The 6,602-nt window shown below is 38.9% G+C and overlaps 1 long non-coding RNA gene across 1 annotated transcript in view; it reads left to right on the top strand.

The window, feature by feature from the left end:
* Window positions 1–5,522: 5,522 nt before the first annotated feature.
* Window positions 5,523–6,602, top strand: part of LOC135245046 (uncharacterized) — a 3,164-nt gene continuing 2,084 nt past the window's right edge. Inside the window, exons 1-2 of the long non-coding RNA XR_010327132.1 lie at window positions 5,523–5,927; window positions 6,459–6,541. This is a non-coding gene — a long non-coding RNA (uncharacterized LOC135245046). The remainder of the gene's footprint in view (window positions 5,928–6,458; window positions 6,542–6,602) is intronic.

Below are 6,602 nucleotides of genomic sequence, written 5' to 3' on the forward strand. Positions count from 1 at the left end.
CATCACCGGGATTGAGGAGCATTACAAGGTCTGAGATTGATTATATATTTCAAGGGTCCGAACTTCCTGTGACCAAACTATATTTACTCACCGAGAGAGACACTCGCAAGCATTTCCTGCTCGCTGTTTGGGTGGTCGCTATCATTGGAGAAACTGTGTGACTGTTCTGAGGTTTAGTTGCTGGAACTCTGGTCTTTGTGACCTGAAATATTTCAACACCATCCACGAGAAAGCAATCAGCTGATTGTCTCCACTGAACTCATTCCACACCCCTCCCAGTGCTAAGAGGGATGGTGCTCTAAAGAGATCCAGGGCATTGTCAAAAGCCTAGGCCTGGCCCTGAAGAGCCAAGTCTGCTGGAGCAGGGTTTTTAAGACGTTTACTCTGAATAAAAATATTCAGATCCTGCAACATATGGAGTATATCTGTATGCATACATTCAGCATAATATGCTAGTTGTGATCTGTAGTCATTGTACTTTGCATTTATCAAATATATCCTTTCTTGTTCCTACCTTCATTACTCATAATTGTGTACTAATATTCTGTCAATCATTTTGATTAGAAGCAAAGCCTCATGGGAGGCTGATATATATATAGCCTAAATGAGTTCCACTAAGGAAGCATTATTGTATCCTTCATCAAAAGAGACAATCAATAAGAGATCCTGTTTCCTCCCTTCCTTTATTAAACTATTTGAACCTTCGTTGTCATGGCATCTTCTGGGTCGCAAGAAGACTAGCAGAGAAGGAAGGATGCATTCTTAAGGTATTCAACAGAGCACAACTCTCACCCCAGACAGCATCTGGAAAATGTAGTTACAGCTTGTGAGATACGTGTCCAGGAATCTGAGTGATTCTTGCATTATCTGGCCAACATTACATTATAGATCAATAGTAGTGCTTGAATAACCACCTATAATTGGAGCCCCACCTATATAATATTATGACCTGTCAGAGGAAGTATATAACCTTTGGTATATTAGCAAAGCAAATCATAAATTGAGGGTATTTATCTCACCTCAATGTGTCAACCTGGTCATGCTCATAGTACCCTAAATAAGGTTACCAACCTGATAGTTTATCTCCGCTTATATGTAGGTGTAGAACCACCAGGCAGCAGCACAGGGTCTATTTATTTATTGATAGGGTTTCCTGATCAGGCTTCCTGTATTGATTAATTGAGAGATGGTAGCTTAATATAAAAATCTGACCACAAACCTCAGATAAACTAAACTGTTGAATTTTCAGGCCTTCTCTGCATCTGGCTCAGTTAGGTCAGCAATGTCAGTGGTGTTGAAAAGGGAGAGACTTCCCCACACTTGAGCTTTTACTTTTCAACTTTGTGACAGTTAAATTTACAATGTGAAAACTACTGAGAAAAACAGCATTGTTTCCTTTATCACCTTTGCCGACTAGCATAATATGTTGATAATGCAGTAATCTGTAGTGCTGCGTTACTGCGATGCAAAGTTGTGTCTAAAAGTGGAAGGACTGTTTGTTAGCAAAGCTAATTCTGTATCCGTTAACAGAGGCCTGTTTGTGGGGGAATGAACAAGGTCAAGGCTGAATGTCTGGAACTCCATGTTTACATTTGCACTGTTTTTGCATTCATGAACTGAAGAGAAAAATAATTTGTTACACAGTTTTGGAAGTTTGTGTTCTTTTGACAGATGACCTTGAGGGACACACACTGCTGAGAACAATTGAGAACTTGAAAAAAAAAAAAGTTCAAAATCTTCTGCATAGCCCTGCAAATATTCATACAGCATTTATATAAAATAAAATCTATTTTATTTTCCCAAAGTAGAGAGTGTGCCTTCACATAAGTATGAGAGTGTGCCTGCGTGTCTATGTGATTTGTGCAGACGTGTTTGAGCATGTATGTTTTGTGTGTGTGTACCTATGTGTGTATGTGTGTATATTTGTGTCTGTGGGTGGGTACTTCTGTGTGTATATGCATGCATATTTAAATCATTATTCTGTGATGAGCATGTAGTAAGTAGCCCAGAGAAACAATGACTCTTTATTTTTATTTATAACTCTTTTATCTTGCATTCAAATAAAATCATGACCGTACATCTGTCAAAATTATTTATAAGGGATCCTATGCTGAAGAGGCTAATCGCTTTTGACCATCAAAAATAATTCCCAAATTGTTCCTATATTCTAAATGCTAAACATTTGGTTTGTATTGGGAGCCCATTGAGCATGTTACCACATGCTACGTAAATATCTGTAGAAAAACACGTAAGTGTACTGACTAAAAAACTTGGCCAGATGAGATTGGTGTGGAAAAACATAGAGAATCAAAAGGACTGATGGCCAGACCCAGGTATGAGTGAAATCTCTACAATCCTACATCCAAGCTTGCTAATAAATTATGATATGACTGTCAAAGGGTTGTGGGAATTAGTTGTGGAATGGTATTGACAGATCAGTATGGGACAATTGAATACATTCCAATACAGTCTTCTTATATATTTATATTTTCATTTGGCCTGAAGACACCTTTTGTGATCAAACCGCATTGCTGCAAAGTGTTTCTCAATACAGTTTTATGCATTTATTCTGTTTTTATTTTGTTTTTTCACTGTGAGTCTAAGAAAAAGAAAAATCGGTCTGAGTATAGAGAAGCCATATGCCCATAAAGAATAAATGCTCTTCTTGATTTGTATGAGATCTGCTCTCTTATTTTGAATTTTATGTGTGAAATGTGGCATTTTTGAGTAGCCTGACAACTTTGGCAGCAGACAATTGCAAATGTGTTCTCTGACTTTCAATATTGTTTTCACTTTTGCAAAGAATTTTTTAAAGAAATTGCTGATGGCTTCAGCAGTGTCTGCATAGCAAATAATTTAGATGCTCACTATTTAACCTTCAAAGACGGCATTGAAAGTTTCCTTTTGATAAAGCTCCCGAGCTCACTGTGTGCTCTTTTACACAAGGTTGTTATTGACAGAAGGTGTCTGCCCGCCGCCAGGACTCGACTGGGGAGGCTAAGGGAGAGACGGAAAAGCTTTGTGAGGAGTCCTGCGCTGTGACTTAAAAGCAAACATCAGGCCAAATAGTGTTCATCAATACCATCAGCTTGTGGCGGGAGCGTAAAGCTGAGCGCAGAGAACACAGGTCGATTTTTAGCCTCCATCTATTCCCAGAAGCGGTGGCAGCAATTCTGCTTCCCCCCTTGCCCAGATCATTGTTGAAACCCGCAGCATGCGCTCTGAAATTATACACTGGCGCAAAGCCAACACCACGGTTCCTTCTGTATGCCAGGTGTTTACAAGCCATTATAATTGCTCTCACTTGCACCTACAAGCTGCGATCCAAGTCATGGCAGTTTGTGCCAGAATCGTGTTGACTGCTGGTCTTCCCGTTCCAGCCTAACAGAGTGGACTGCCAGCCACCAATGAAAAATGACCATTCAATAATGTAGCAGCTGCTCTTTCCAGCCATTTGCTAGATTTGGAACAGCAGCAGTGAAGAAGCAGATAGATATTCCTGGTTATGAGAGAGAGAAAAAGAGAGAAAGAACTAAAAAGAATGAAACAATGGCAAAAAGACACAAACACCAAGGCAGTGATGATATATTGGATGGAGATGTCTGATGTGGAAGCAATGGAGCAATGCTGAGAATGTAGAGGTTTGGCCATTGTTTGGCTTGTTTGACATCGTTACAAATTTCCTGGGGGAGGGGGGATTATTGTCCACTTAATCCAGGAGTAACAGGCTTTACTCACCAGGGCCCTTTGTAGTACCAGCACTTTCTCTCACATACAACATGGCTTCCAATACTTGAGAAAAAGCAGTTTCCCATATACAATCCCATATATATCTTGGCTACCCACTCTTTCATTTTCTCCCTCCCATCAGCTTATTTTCTTCCCTCCACACTTATCCCATTTGCAAGGCTCAAGAAAGCCACCACAGCCCTACCCATTCCCCTATCCAGAAACAGGAAAGCGTGAACACATCCTGAACATGGCTTTGAACGTAGCTTTGTAATCCCTATAGTACAGTACAACAGAGTCTGAATTTAAATGTTTGTTGTTTATTAAAATAAATGCATAATTTGGAATAAAGACACATACTCTCTTTCCATTGTACCCATCCTTCCTTTCCATCTTTCTCACTCCCCCTGTCCTCTACCCTTTCTCCCTTTTCAGTCCATTAATATCAAATTACTTTAAATACCAAGTCAAACACTAGGTATTACATTGCCACAGCATTTATACCTACTGTTTGGCATGCTAATAGTAATAATAATAATAAGTGGCAAAATTAAACAGGAGCAGTAATGTGAACAACAATCTTTCTGGGATGAAAGAGGAGAATTGGCTTTGTCCAGAACCAGCAGAAATCAATCTGAACATTTCTGAGGCTGCCTCTTTGGCTATTACATAGCCATGCCTCTCTTTCTCTTGCTTTCACAGACTCCCTCTCTCTTTCTCATTCTTTCTTTCCCTGTTAAAATGCAGCACCTCCCACCGTCCCACAACGAAACACCCCTCCCGTGTAATTGCTCTTCCAAAAATAATAATAATAATAATAATAATTAAGGAAATTGATGAATCTGGTGATTGGGTTTTTGGAATATACATTTCATGTGCGGATGAGTATATCAAAAACAGAACTTGATTGAAAGTTAAAGTGAACGAAGGACTTGATTCAGCAAATTAAAGCATTTCAAACAGATTATTCAAAATAAAAATACCCCTTTCACTCCTAAGGTTATCTACTGCTTTGGAGATTTAATAGGCTAGGCTTTGCAGAGCCTTCAGCCACTGCAGTGACGCAAGCTAAACACGGTGTTTTAATAATAATGTTTTAACAATTGAATGGATATGCCTGCCCTGAGACTTTAACATGTTCATCTTACTGCAGTGTGGATACGGACTACTGGAAATAAGTGGACATTGACTTTCATCTTAGTGTCACACCCACACGCACAAAATATCCTGAATAAAATGCAGAAGTCCAAGGACAGCGTAGCAGCAAGTAGCAACTCAGTGCAATAGTGTTTAGTCTATTGTTCTTGTAGGAGTGCAGTAATGGTAAAAATGCAAAAGTATTGAGTGCATTAATAATAAACAAACCAATAAATAAAAAAAGAATAGAAACACCATATATATATATATATATATATATATATATATATATATATATATATATATATACACACACACACACACACACACACACACACACACACACACACACACACACACATATATATATATATATATGGGGTCGATCAGACAGCTAGCCTAAAAGGCAGACCTTAACCCGAACTACGACTGTACATTGCTGGGATTAGAATGATCCCAACAGACAAACAACCAGAATTACACAAAAAACACATGCTCACGGTTTTATAGCATGAAATTGATTTAGACAAGTGATCTATACATTTTCCTCTGTTAATAATAACCCTAAAATACAAGCGCTGCAAAAAGGGACGCACACATTTTGGAGCGACTGCGCATGCGCATGAAATAGTCGCTTTTGGTTTGGATTGTTGGAAGGAAACATGGAGCGCGCCGAAAACACAAACAAATCGACAATAAAAGCCATACCGTGTGATAAGTAAAATAAAATGTAATATGAAATAATACTGGTGGTTGGTGTGTATTTGTGTTAATATTACTGAAGCGACTGTTGTAATAGGTATAATGTTTGTGTGTGTGTACTTGTGTACTTGAAGAAGGTAATGTACCGTCAACACCCACGATGTAAAACAAACATGGCGAACTCTGGCCTGTGCTGGATTAGGAGCAACCTAACATTAACGAACACAAACACACGCTTGGACAGAAAATCACAGACGCTACGCATGCATATACCCCCATGCTTGACCGCTAAATTTAAACGTTTGCAGTAATTCCGTTTAAGTATTCAGGACAATACAAGCGCTTGATGATTTTGAAGGGTAGGTTTATGGTTTCTGGGGTCGTAGATTGACCGTGTCCGCAGTGCATTTAAAAAGAAACCTAAAATGCACTTAACGTGTTCTGAAGGGAATTGGTGAAATTAGCACAATAATACCATTATATAGGGCTTTGTGACGATACTCTTAAACGGTTGCTCTTTATATTTATTTATTGGAGCACAAAACAAGTCTTTTGATATTCCTCGTCTTTATTGATATTTTTTTCATTGTATTTTATAAGTAAGTAAATAAATATTCTGGAATTCCCTTTGACAGCCTTATGTGGGAGACTTTCTGAATTAATATTTATGACTTTTTTGAGCAATGTCAATCATTTTAGTCATTTCATGTAGGCCTACTTCTTAATTGTCTGAAGCATTCATTGTGTGAGGTCAGTTGGCTATTCCATCAATATGTAGCAGTGTGGAACAGTTTCCATGCAACCGTAATGTTGCCAGTTCCAATCTTAGGTGTGACACTGCTGTACTGACTGATGCGCTGTGAGACGGTTGTGTGCCTTTTATTCTGCAGCATATAGACAATGTCTGCTCAGCTCTCAAGGTTAAGCTGAATCATTGGCCCCCTCCCTCTCACGTCCTTCACCTTCAGCACTGGTGATTATGTTGATTTCCTTTCCACAATCAAGACCCATGTTTTGTGTGTGCATTTCTATGC

This window comes from Anguilla rostrata, chromosome 18 (genome assembly GCF_018555375.3).
Source record: "Anguilla rostrata isolate EN2019 chromosome 18, ASM1855537v3, whole genome shotgun sequence".
Lineage (NCBI taxonomy): Eukaryota > Metazoa > Chordata > Actinopteri > Anguilliformes > Anguillidae > Anguilla > Anguilla rostrata.